General features: G+C 41.8%; 1 protein-coding gene and 1 pseudogene across 4 annotated transcripts in view; one reads left to right on the forward strand and one right to left on the reverse strand.

The window, feature by feature from the left end:
• The window catches only part of nr3c2 (nuclear receptor subfamily 3, group C, member 2), a 348,506-nt gene that overhangs the window by 210,768 nt on the left and 123,786 nt on the right, over positions 1 to 13,952 (reverse strand). The gene's annotated exons all lie outside the window — the stretch shown is intronic.
• Positions 9,072 to 9,692, forward strand: LOC144493477 (ATP synthase F(0) complex subunit C3, mitochondrial pseudogene; annotated as a pseudogene).

The raw sequence follows: 13,952 nt of genomic DNA on the forward strand, positions 1-13,952 counted from the left end.
CCAGGCATTTTTCAATAAACACAATAATTGATTTATTATGAAACAACACTTATTTTTTAACACACACAACACACAGACCAATGACCTTCTTCCATCATAAGGTCAGAAATGGGAATGTTCGCTGATGACTGCACAATATTCAGCATCATTTGCGACTCCTCAGATATTGAAGCAGTCCATGTTCAAATACAACAAGATCTGGACAAGATCCAGGCTTGGGCTGACAAGTGGCAAGTAACATTTGCGCCACATAAGTGCCAGGCAATGACCATCTCCAACAAGGGAGAATCTAACCATCACCCCTTGACATTCAATGGCATTGCCCTTGCTGAATCTCCCACTATCAACATCCTGGGGGTTATCAGTGACCAGAAACTGAATTGGACCAGCCATATAAATATTGTGGCTACAGGAGCAGGTCAGAGGCTAGGAAGCCTGTGGTGGGCACCTCACCTTCCGACTGCCAAAGCCTGTCCACCAACTACACTCCAAGTCAGGAGTGTGATGGAATACTCTTCCACTTGCCTGGATCAATATAGCTCCAATAACGCTCAGAAAGCTTGACACCATCCAGAACAAAGCAGCACGCTTGATTGGCACCCCATCCACAAGCATTCACTCCATCACCACCAATGCACAGTGACAACGATGTGTACCGTCTACAAAATGCACTGCAGGAACTCACCAAGGATCCTTAGACAGCACCTTCCAAACCTATGACCATTGCCACCAAGAAGGACAGGGGCAGCAGACATGGGGACAGCCAGCTCACAGTACTGTCTTTAATTTAACTGGGACTTCTGCCTGTGCTCATTTCTGTGATACTTGTAGGCTGGTTCATTAATGTAAATGACAAATAACAATGGACCCAGCACCGATCCCTGAGGCACAACGCTGGTCACAGGCCTCCAGTTTGAAAAACAACCCTCGACAACCACTCTCTGTCTTTTGTCATCAACACCAGGTTAAAGTCCAACAGGTTTATTTGGTAGCAAATGCCATTAGCTTTTGGAGCGCTGCTCCTTCGTCAGATGGAGTGGAAATCTGCTCTCAAACAGGGCACAGAGACACAAAATCAAGTTACAGAATACTGATTAGAATGCGAATCTCTACAGCCAACCAGGTCTTAAAGATACAGACAATTGGCTGTAGAGATTCTCATTCTAATCAGTATTCTGTAACTTGATTTTGTGTCTCTGTGCCCTGTTTGAGAGCAGATTTCCACTCCATCTGACGAAGGAGCAGCGCTCCGAAAGCTAATGGCATTTGCTACCAAATAAACCTGTTGGACTTTAACTTGGTGTTGTTAAAACTCTTACTGTGTTTACCCCAGTCCAATGCCGGCATCTCCACATCGTTCTGTCATCAAGCCAATATTGTATCCATTTGGCTACCTCACCCTGGATCCTGTGAGATTTGACCTTGTGCAACAACCTACTATGCGATACCCTGTCAAAGGCCTTGCTAAAATCCATGTAGACAACAGCAACTGCACTGCCCTCATCTATCTTCTTGGTTACCCCTTCAAAAAACTCAATCAAATTTGTGAGACATGATTTTCCAGTCACAAAGCCATGCTGACTGTCCCTAATCAGGCCTTGCCTCTCTAAATGCCTGTCGATCCTGTCTCTCAGAATATCTTCTAACAACTTACCCACTACAGATGTTAAGCTCACCGGCATGTAGTTCCCAGGCTTTTCCTTGCAGCCCTTTTTAAACAAAGGCACAGCATTTGCCACCCTCCAATCTTCAGGCACCTCACCTGTGGCTGTTGATGATTCAAATATCTCTCCTAGGGGATCTGCAATTCCCTTCCCAGCCTCCCACAATGTCCTGGGATACACTTCTTCACATCCTGGGGATTTAGCTACTTTGATGCGCTTTAAGACTTCCAGCACCACCTCCTCCATAATATGTAAACTCCTCAAGCCATCACTATTTATTTCCCCAAGTTCTCGAACATCCATGCCTTTCTCAAAAAATATTCATTTAGAATCTCACCCATCTCTTGTGGATCTGCAAATAGATGATCTTGTTGATCCTTAAAAAGCCCTACTCTCTCCGTAGTTACTCTTTTGCCCTTTGTGTATTTGTAGAAACTCTTTGGATCCTCCTTTGCCTTATCTGCCAAAGCAATCTCGTAACCCCTTTTTGCTCTTCTGATTTCTCTCTTAACTCCACTCCTACACCCTCTATACTCATCAAGGAATCCACTTGATCCCAGCTGTCTATGCATGTTATGTGCCGCCTTTTTCTTGACCAGGGCCTCAATATTCCAAGTCATCCTGGGTTCCCTACTTCTCAGCCTTGCCCTTCACTCTAAGAGGAATGTGCTTACCCTGAACACTGGTTAACTCACTTTTAAAAGCCTCCCACTTTATGAGCCATCCCTTTGCCTGCCAACAGACTCCCCCATCAACTTTTGAAAGTTCCTGTCTAATACCATCAAAATTGGCCTTGCCCCAATTTAGAAATGTTTCTTTTGGGCCACACCTATCGTTCTCCATAGTTATCTTAAAACCAATGGAATTATGGTCATTGATCCCAAAGTGATCTCTCACTAACACTTTAGTCACCTGCCCTTCCAGGCAGGAGAGAAAATTAAAGGAAAATGGAAAGAGAAAACAGGGGGAAAATTAGGAAGAGAGCAGCAGATACTTAATGGTAACTTTATTTCGCGCTGAAGGATACTAGACTGTCTCGATCTTTGCAGAGTGGCTTCTGCTGTCCACATTTTCTCTGCCTGCTTGAAGTTGTATCCCATTGCTAAAGACAATGCGCATTCTATGCTGCTCAAAACATATGCAGGAAGCACTGCTTGTCAACCTTGTACAAAGCAACAGGGCATTTTTTAATGATTTGAGAAAGCTTAGGTAGCTCGTTCTACTCAAATCATTAAAATCATCTAAGTTATGGTACAGCAATTACCAGAGTTAACTTTAAAAGCTTAGTATTTTGAGGGATCTCTTTGAAACTCCATTATGTAGTTAAATAAATGAAAATAATCTAAAACAAATCCTTAAGTGAAATAATCCCTTATCAACCTCATTAAAAATATGTTCTTGACTTGCACAAGAAGTGGAGCCTGTTATGAGTTTTCGTTTGGAATTGAAAGAATGAAAACTTAATGCAAGAGAATCCAAGGGCTCGATTTCCAGAAATTGGGAGGCAGCTTCGATTTTGGGTGTGTATGCGCCTCCATCTCCAGGCTGCATGATTTTGATGGAGTTAGGCTCTTAATGACCCTGGAAATGGGTTTGTTGCCCAATTAGTGGCTGGGAAAGGAGGGATGGGGGGTTGGGGTTGGGGTTGGGGGGGGGGAATGGAGGTGGGACACCAGGAAAATGGTCCACATCCTGGCCAGAATCGACAGCCATTACTGAAGCTGCGATCTGTGTGTGGTTTTTTAAAAATGAGATGTTCTTCATCTTCAAAGTAACCAGGGTAAAGGGAGAGCTGGCATCCAGGATAGGGTAGGGAAAGGTTTTATTACTAGTCAGTAATTTTTTGTCCAAACTTTCACTTTTTGCATTAAGTAAAACTCTTTCAATACTGCTAACCCATTCCTTCCAGCTTGCAGCTGGCAGCTTCAGAGAGCTCCTGATGGCTACTCGTTCCCATGAAAACCTCAGGTCAGCAGGTGAGCTCTTAATTAACTCCTAATGAGGCAATTAATGAGGCAAGGGAATTAACTTTCCCACAAGCCACCCGCTTTTCCCTCATCCTTGAGAAAGACAACAGAATCAGAATGGAATGGCAGATTGGCATGCCATTTTTTTTCCAGTTCCATTTTATCCCAACTCAGGGCAGGAAACTCTGTCCTGAGAGACTTCAGAATCAGTCATCTAAGAGATCAAAATTGACAAGAAAGCGACCTACATTTAGCAATGTTGTATTTGTTCCCCTTCTAAACATTCCTGGAACTTATTACCTCCCTATGTTTAGTCACCTGTGATGTAAAATATTGGTGGGGTTACCTATCAAGAATGCACTATATCATGGGCTAATTTATTTGAGTGACATTCTTTGCAAGGAAAATTATTTCGGCTATCTCATGGATTGTGTGATGCACGTGGCACGAATGCATTTGTGAGTATGAGCCAGTTGAGGCTATGCTGGGCTCCATTCCTCAATGCTTGACACATTGACTGACTTGAATTTGCTCCTTGGTTAATGTTAAGGATAAACAAAGAGGTAGATATTGTCAGTCAGCTTCATTGGGGCACAGTACAAAACAAAAGACCAAAAGGGTTGGCAATTTTTGTGCAGGTTAAACCTGGACTTCATATAATTTTGCATAAAGTGCTGTATTGATGTACAAAACAATGTATAATGAACACTATTTTGGTACAAACTAGAGGTTGCATTTCTGGTTATGTTCCTAGCCAACGTTAGAAGCAAGTTTGTCAAAAAATATAATATCACCTTGCTTCTCTAATTGTCCTCTAAATTATTATAACATAAATTATGTGAACATGTGCTTTTTACAGTAAATAAATTATAGTTTGAGTGAACATTCAAATTTTATTTTCTAATATTTCCATCTTTTCTGCGTCCTGTTCCCTTTAACAGTGATAGTTAATCCCCTATCACTCCAAAGTTCAGACTGCAATATTTACAATCATTTCCATTATGCTAAAGGTCAAGTTTTCTCACCGAAATTGAGCGTATTAATACTGTCAGGTGGAAAATGGGGATTGGTTGAATATCGAGTACAAGACTTTTTTTTAGCTAACTGGCAAGTTCTAGGGGACACCTTTGGATCACTTGGAAAATGGTCATAATTATGTACATGCTGTTCCTCTGCTTCTGGGACTGGGAGCGGGAACATTGGGCTGAGTTTTATGGGCCCATCACGGAGTGGGTGGGGCTGGAATATGAAAAGTCCATTGATTTGGACAGAAGCAGAGGTTGGTTGAAAATTCCACCTATTGTCCACAGAGGGCAGCAGAACAGGGTTAATGAGACATGGGAAGGGTTGAAACTACAGGTGTGTTCTCAATCGATTTAGTAGATTGATAATTATTTAAGCAGAGCTGTCCTTTGAAATTAAACGTAGCTGTATGTCAGGGTAGATTATATGTAGTCTGTGCAGTGGGCTTGGTGAGTTTAATGCTCTTAGTTGCATGCCTACTTATGTTCTTAAGCAGCAAAGAGTAGTCACACTTCTGTTTACTGCATTTGCAATACTGGAACATTTTCTACTTCCCACATCAGAAATAATGACAACAAACATAAGTATTTAAATTTTTCCCCCTCATCAAGCCATGAGTATATATCCAAATTACATAAAATTGATTCTAAAGTTAGAAAACTTGTGAAAAATAACCATGAACTCCCAACATTTCTCATTGTACAGCGTTAGAAAAGTTGTCTCATCTGAGAAAGTTGCACCTCTTAAATAGATGAGTGAAAGCTGCCAAATACTTTGTTCAAAATTATTTAAAGATAGAGGAACAATCAGGATACAACGTGGAGAAGATAACAGGAACATCATTTAACCAGCATCTAAGCTGTGTGAGCAAGCAATCTTAGCATTCTGTATGTGTGAAGCAGTGCATCAAGTTACAAGCAAATATCTGGTTCAAACTGATCAATCACAATGTTACAAAACAGATTCCTTTTCCCAGAGCTACTAACTGCAAATACAAAATAAACTTTATAAAAGAGCAAATCTAATCAAGGGAAATTTTTGAGAATTGAGTTTTAGTTTCATTCATAAGAACACCTGTATAATTTCAGCACTCTTTGTGTTGTGAAGTGAACAATCATTATCTGTTGGTTCCACCTTATGAGAAAATTCAACTTAAAAGATGCATAGTTAACAGGTGGAAAGTAGTGGGAAAAGGGTGTATCTGGTATTTGCAATATACAATAAAATGTTTAAAGGGTACAAAGGTTATTCAGAACTTAAGGGGCTGAAATAGCTGAAAGTAGTCATTCAAAGTATAGCAGGGTGTAAGCAACTAAGCAGTTGATCAATTAATTTCTGAGAACAAAAGGCAAAAAGCAAAGTTCAAGTAGCTTGAAAGTGTCTCCCAAATCCTAAAATTGACTGACTGCCAGTATTTAACTCGAAAAATACTTGCAATTGTGCAGCAGACAGCCCAAGATTAGATCATTAATGTAGAGATTGAAATCCACGATGGTGATGTGAATGGGGTGGGGCTGGGGGTTGGGGGAGATGAACACATTTTTATGTACAAACTTTACAAATATATTGGAATCATTTCCAGAAATTTCTTACATTTTGGTTGAACAACAATCATTTTGTGTATTTTTAAAGACTCCAGCATAAACCTTCGGTGCAAGTCTATTTATGGAGTTATTCACACATTTCTTTGGGCGATACAACCTAATCTATTCAGTAAAGCTCTCTTTAGTCCAGATGCTGGAAGACCCCAACTGCTAATATTGTGATTGCAAAAAAAGGCAGCAACTAGCTTAGCAACACATGGTCTAAACATGCCAATCCTCTTAACTGAATGTAAAGATTGGTTTTCTTCTAGATATAATAAAATTGGGGGGTGGGGGGAGATCATAAATGACTTTACAAATTTTTGTTTCCTACTTCCTTTCCTTTTGGCCTTAAGGCCATGCTTTATTTTTTTTCACCGGAAGAATTCTGGGATTGATGCTTTTTATGGGATTCATGGGCAGCTTTCTACCTCGCAGAGTCTGAGCACCAAATCTTGGGCACTTTTTCCCATCTCCTCATGGACCATGACTCCACCATTGAACACCAAGCCACAATCTCCAGGACAGTCATTGATCTCATCTCCTCTGGAGATTTTCCCTCCACAGCCTCCAACCTCAAAGAACCTCAACCCCTTACAACCCCTCACTTCTATCTCCTTCCCAAAATTCACAAACAGAACTGCCCTGGTAAACCCATCATTTCAGGCTGTTCCTGCCGTATTGAACTTATTTCTCCTTATCTTGACTCCATTTGACCGCCCCTTGCTCAGTCTCTTCCCAAGGAATTTATGATTCTTCTGATGGCCTATGTCACTGCAACAGTTTCCTAGCCCTAACTGCCTCCTCTTCACTATGGACATCTAATCAATCTACAACTCCATCCCCCATCAACAAGGGCTAAGGACTCTCTGTTTCTTCTTTGAACAGAGGCCTAAACAGTTTCGATCCAGATTTTGTAGTCTAAAAAATAAGTAAGTTAGCCATGAAAGGAGTAGGGCATGCAATTTATTATTTTCTTCTATGTTGTTTGCAGAAATAAGTGAGATTGAGTAACAAGATGGAATTTGCTTTGACTATTGGTCGACATGTTCTCTTGCTGTCTGCAATAAAAGAAGCTGAACACTTTATATTTGTTCTTGCCTCAAGTGTTTCATTCTGGCTAACACAAGATTGTAGAAGCACATGTGAAGGCATGTGCAAAAAACAGTGAGGCAGAACTTCCCCAAGCAAGCTCCCTGCTATGATTGCCAACCCTCCAGGATTGGCCTGAAGTCTCCAGGAATTGAAGATCAATCTCCAGGATTGCTGTGTGCAACCCTGCAGAAAAATCATTGGGGCATTCAAAAATATATTTTTTTGTAATTTTCTTCAAATATTTCTCTTTACAAGATGTACAAATATTAAAAATGGGAAAAAGACTGTTTAGCTGACAGTGAAGCAGCATCCAATTGTGTATCGCGTTTTTTGCTTTCCAATTGGCGTAGGGGAAGGTCACGTGATGAAACCTCCAGGAATATATTTAATAATAGTTGATAATCATTCTCTCTGCCATAACTTCAACAGGAAAAGTCCATTTGTGCACAAAAGCGGAAATCCACCAAATGTCTTTCTAAGTTACAATATTGCAGCAGGAGAAGCCCTGAGGAATTTCATCCCTAATATCTAGCTCCGATCATAAGGTGGGGAGAGAACCTATTGTTGTTGATATGGGTTACATCATACAGTTAGATATTGGACCATGAGGACATCCTAATGGAATGAAATCATTTTGAATGCATACAGCAATGATCAGCTTGAGATTGGAGAAGGGACTTCTGATGTTTGTCAGCAATGTCTGATGTTGCTTGGGTAGGCAGGGTGATAATACAAACACATCAAGGGACAGAGGTGTTACTGGGTAGCTTGTTGGACATGGAAGAAACATTCCTGCTCCTCCGGCTCAAAGACAGCATTTACCCTATGAATTCACCCCTCTCACCACCTTCTCGGCCTTTTGGCTAAGATCAAATGTAGTATGGATAGGATGCTGTGCTTGGTTGAGGTCATTAGGTTACATTTAAGCTTCATTTGAAGCAATTTTTACAAGCGGCATCTCGGCCTTTTGGCTAAGATGGAAATGAGATCAAGCCTTGGAGGAGGAGCTCTGCCTACTCCAATCAGCTTGGATCATGTAGATCAAGCCCAAGACAGGAGGTGAGGGCCCTGTCTTGTCAGCTTGGATCGGGAATGTCTCAACTTGTTGAGACTCTGAATTGGACTTGATTTGATTGAATTGGAATAAAAATAACAAAAAAAACTTAATTTTAAATCCCAATTACACTATGGGAGCCTGATTTAAATGTTATTTCTAGGCTGTACCTTTCCATGATGGGACAGAATTGAACTCCAATATCCTTTCCCATAAAAAAAACACATGCAGCATGTTGGGGTCATGTTCACACATTTTCACTATCCTTGTACCTCCTTTGTCTTACACTGGAAGGGAGGAGGAGGCATTTATACTGAGGCCAATTTACCTATTAGAAGCAACTGTCCAGTATGTCATTCCTAAAATACATGCAGTGGGTTTTTGCCACTCTCTCTGCATCTTGGGTTGTTAACTGTACAGTTTTTTTTTTCATAGCCTGTCTATTCCACTATTCTCACAAGAAAATATGGGTGCTGCAAACATCCAATTTTATTCATTCACACCCAGTTGTATAGAATGTTTTTGAAGATATAAGTCACATGCAGAAATGGTAACAGACTAAATCCCTTCCCACATCTTTCTCCGTTAAGAACCTTGTTAACAGCTTTCCTTGGTTTAGCATTCTTTTTAAAAAAAAAATGCTTGTGAAGTACTTTGGACCATTTTTCTATGCTAAAGGTGGGAGGCTCGAGGTGACTTAAAGGAGAAGGTATAATCATGATGTACGTTTGTGCTAAGTTTGTCTCCTGTCCTGCTGTGGTTCGCAGCACTTCGAGGACATTCCTTCGGCCTATGTCGGCCTCAGTCTTCAGACCAGAGATCCAAAATGAACAAGCACAGTTCCTCCCTGCACCTGGGAATGCACTGGTGCAGACCGTACGGCGGGACCTCCAAACCAGCGTCGCTTCCAGGGACATCGACACTGCTGCTAAGTTCATTGATGCTGGTGCTGCTACTGTCGGAGTGGCTGGCTCCGGTGCTGGAATTGGGACGGTATTCGGCAGCTTGATTATTGGCTATGCCAGGAACCCTTTTCTCATACGCAATCCTGGGATTTGCCCTTTCTGAAGCTATGGGTCTCTTCTGTCTGATGGTTGCCTTCCTGATCTTGTTTGTCATGTAAATTCCTGTGGGAGAATCCGGAAGATGGCTGGCGAAGAGTAAATTATTGCAGTGCGTGGCTTTGGCCTCTCTGTCACCACTAAGTATTCAAATGGGATTATTTTTTTCAATCCAATTGTGTAAGAACTCTTTGATTTAGTCCTGCAGAGGTCACTGAATAAAATGGCTAAACAAGAAAAAAAAAGGTGCCATGTAAATACATGTTGTTGTTGAACACTCTTATAGTTGCTTCAGGCTGAGGAAAACAGAAAATGCAGCTGTTTGCTATTTCGGATTTTATCCAGTCCTAACCAGTTTTCAAGAGGATATGAGTTAGCAGTAGTAGGAAGCCATTTACAAAATTTGACAAGAATAGGATAAGTGTTACAGTTACTGCAGTCAAAAGGAAGTTAATGTGCTCCTGGTGTGTTTTCTGGGGTATCCAATTGACCCAGATTTTGGAAGAAATTTTGACGAATAATTTATGAAATCTAGTTACAGACTGAATGGTTTCAAAGTTATTAAGGTCAGAACAAAGTGCTAGATACACCAATTAACAATCATTTTCAATTTTGTAACTTTGTTACATGAAATATTTCCACCATGGCTAATAATCTACATAGTTGAGAATTCTGTTTATGAAACACGTTTAACAATATAATCGCACTTTCAACACATCAGTGTAATATGTCCACCATTTCAGAACTAATTTCTGGTCAAGAACTTGCTTTCCTTTTTTCTAGCGCACACTGTGCAACAAAATTCAAACAAAACAAAAAACAAAACCCTTTTAATGTCTGTGAAATAAAAATACCTGAATGCCTTTTATCTGAGTGCAATCCCATGACTGGGCGAGAGGTAAATTCTCAACTCCAAAGTAACTGGACATGAATACCCACTGCTGTAGCCAAAAACATTTTTTCTAAGCATCAGAAATATACATCTCACCACTGCATGAAGGACAAGACTTGGTCCATTATATACCAGAGAGAATGAGCAGAGCCAGCTGCTGGAAGAGGGCAGAGAAGAAGCAGCAAAACTCACAGCGGGAAGTCAGATCCGGCCAGAGTTTTCAGGAAGCAATTTCCCTACCTGACCCTCTGTGGGGGACAATGCATCAGAAGTTTCTACTTCACCAAGTTCTTCGCTAAAACCATATACCTGATGTAACCACAACTGCAGCCTTACAGCAGGGTGAGGATAGCATTGCCAGGGGCTATTAAGGTGACTGTGGCCATGAACTTCTTGTATTCGGCTCCATCCAGGCTGATACAGATGGTATTGGCAGCATCTTCCAGTCTTTCAACTGCTGTTGAACAAAGGATAAGAAGTCTCACAACACCAGGTTAAAGTCCAACAGGTTTATTTGGTAGCAAATACCATAAACTTTCGGAGCACCCCTCCTTCGTCAGATGGAGTGGAGCAGTGCTCCGAAAGCTTATGGTATTTGCGACCAAATAAACCTGTTGGACTTTAACCTGGTGTTGTGAGACTTCTTACCGTGTTCACCCCAGTCCAACGCCGGCATCTCCACATCAGAACAAAGGATATGTCAGGGAGAAGCAGGTGGAGCAAGCAGGCAGCTTTGCAATGATTGCATGTTTCCCCATGGAATAATGTGTCATTGACTGCACACATGTCTTTTTGTATGTGTCCCATGTCAACTCTTAGATGCAGCACAACCAGAAGGAATTCCGCTCCCTCAACAGTCCAGCTGGTGTGTGACCATATGCAGTGTAGCATGCTGATCAATGCCCAGTATTCAGGCAGCAGTCATGCTGCTTTTATTCTGCAGCATTTTACTGTACTATCTATGTTTAAGCCATTACAACAAACCAGAGCGTGGATACTGCGTGACAGGAGCTATCTTCCATCTACACGGCTTGTAACACGAGTAGTATGCACATAACAAGAATCAAACTGTCACACAAAATGTGATCAAACAGACTATAGGAATGCTTCAGCAACACTTCTTTTACTTGGCCAGTTCTGGAGGAGTCCTGCATGAATGTCGAGCTGTATGCTGCACAGTCTTGGCATCATCAAGGAACAGCCCTTGACACCAGCTATACAGTGGCCAGCTGAGGAGGAGGAGCAAAAGTCGGAAGAGGAAGAGATGGAAGAAGGCAGGAAGCAAGTAATGTAGTCCTTTCTGGTGAGATTAAAACAAGATTCCATCTGTACATTCAGGTGGACGCAAAACAGCACTGAACTTCTCCCTGTGTCTTGGCTAATATTTATCCCTCAATTACATCACTAAAACAAATTATCTGGTCATTTTCACATCGCTGTTTTGTGGGAGTTTACTGTGTGTAAATTGGCTGCTGTGTTTCCTACATTACATCAACAACTTAAATTCAACAGTGCTCCATTGTTTGGTAAAGCACTTTGAGATGTCAAGTGGCTATGCAAAGCCCTATATAATTCAGGTACTTTTTATTTATTTATGGCCAAGTTGCCTGTGATTGGCTCATTCCCCATTTAACAACAGTCTCACTTTTTGGATTGAATTTTACAAATTATGGTGGGGTCATGTTGACAGAAGTGGAAGCTGGCCAATTAATGGTCAACTAGTGAATTGGGGCCATGGGTGGGATGTCCTGGGGTGTGAGGTCAGGCTGTGAACAAGAAGGTGGTTCCAGGGCTTGATTTAAAAGACTGTCAACAGTGCTGCTGACATTGTGAAGGGCAGCATCTGGCATTTGGCTGGGAATCAGTACTGCTGGGAAAGAGGGAAGGAGAGTGTGAAGATCATGGATGCAACATCTGGCATTGGTGTGGTAACTCGTGTAGTAGCTGCAATCTGTGCCATCCTTGGATAATAACGGTGGAAATAACAACTAATCCTCCAAGGCACTCCTCACCAGATCAGAGTGGCCAATTCCCATTAGCATTGGTTGTCAGGAGCAATGGAGGAGGCAAATTGCTAGATTAGATGGAGATTTCTTGCATGTTCTCTCCCAGGCTCTGACTAAGAGTGCGAGGATCTCATACCACAGGATGAGAAGAGGAGATCTCCCTGCCAGACCAGACAAGCTTGGATGGAGGTGGCAGAGGAGGTCAGTAGTTGTGAGGTTATCCAGAGGGCCTGGCTATAGTGTTGCAAGAGGCTGAATGACCTTCTTAGTTCTACAGAGGTGAGTGACAAACCTAACTCTCAGTGTGGGGCACATCATATGCAGGTTGTGTACATGGTTCCATCCTCGCTCCTCACATTCCACCAGCTCAGATACTCCACCTTGATGGAGATGCATGTGTTGTCTGAAAGAGAAGCACAAACTGGTTTGATCACCACACAAGTGCTGGACCAGCTGTCAGAAACAGGCCTCTGACACTCAGAGAAATGCTAGAGACCAGGTCAATGCTGTGCTCGAGTGTGTGAGAGGGGGACAAGGCATCTCGAGTCTCCATCAGGTACTTGTTCCTCTCAGGTAAGCAGGGAGGTACAAGTGGATCTCATATGGCACATTAACAATGTCTGGGGTTTATCTTATTTTGAGTAGACTTTCCAAATTTTCTTGCATTTCACGCTCAAAATCTGCCCCTGCGGGCTGGAAAATTTCCGGCCCCTACTTCTAGGACTTTATAGCAAAATGCTTTCAAATGTTGGTGAGAGAAATCTATAAAATAGTTTTTAAAAATGATTCAACTGATTTGTATTTTCATCTCTGTGCACTATGTGGAAGCAGAGATTGAAAATTGGCCTCAGTTGAAAAGAATTTTCAAAATTTAAGAAAATAAATTGTTGGCAGATGTGTTTTTCCCCATTATTATGGCAACTGCTAATTAAAAAATGCACAATTTAGAACAACCAAAGTGACAGCTGGCATGGGAATTTCAACTGCATTCTGGATCTGTTTCTCTATTACTAAGGTGTAAAAAGGGCTGAGGTGATAGAATCACTCCTGTGTCCATCTCAATGATCAGATGGGATTAAGAATGGGAGCCCGGAGGAAAGGCTGCTTAACAACAGATATGATAGAATCCCTACAGTGCAGAAGGAGGCCATTCAGCCCACTAAATCCACACCAACTCTCTGAAAGAGCATCTTACCCAGGCCCACACCCTGCCCTATCCTGTGACTCCACACATTTACCACGGCTAATCCATCTAACCTACACATCTTTGGACACTAAGATGCAATTTATCATAGCCAATTCAACAAATTTGCACATCTTTAGACCGTGGGAGGAAAATGGAGCTCCCGGAGGAAATCCTAACAGACACGGAGAATATGCAAACTCCACACAGTCATCCAAGGCCAGAATTGAACCCTGGTCCCTGGCGATATGAGGCAGCAGTGCTAACCACTGTGGTACCATGCCGCAGGTTTCTGGTGAAGAATAAGTATGCTTATGATATAGAAAGTCATAAAGAAAGCTTCCATTGAAAAGGGGAATTTTCTGGACTGCTCTTTCCTATCTTTGCTAAAGAAGCCATTAGGAAAACACATTGTTACCTCTAC

The sequence above is a fragment of the Mustelus asterias genome, chromosome 1 (genome assembly GCF_964213995.1).
Source record: "Mustelus asterias chromosome 1, sMusAst1.hap1.1, whole genome shotgun sequence".
Classification (NCBI taxonomy): Eukaryota; Metazoa; Chordata; class Chondrichthyes; order Carcharhiniformes; family Triakidae; genus Mustelus; species Mustelus asterias.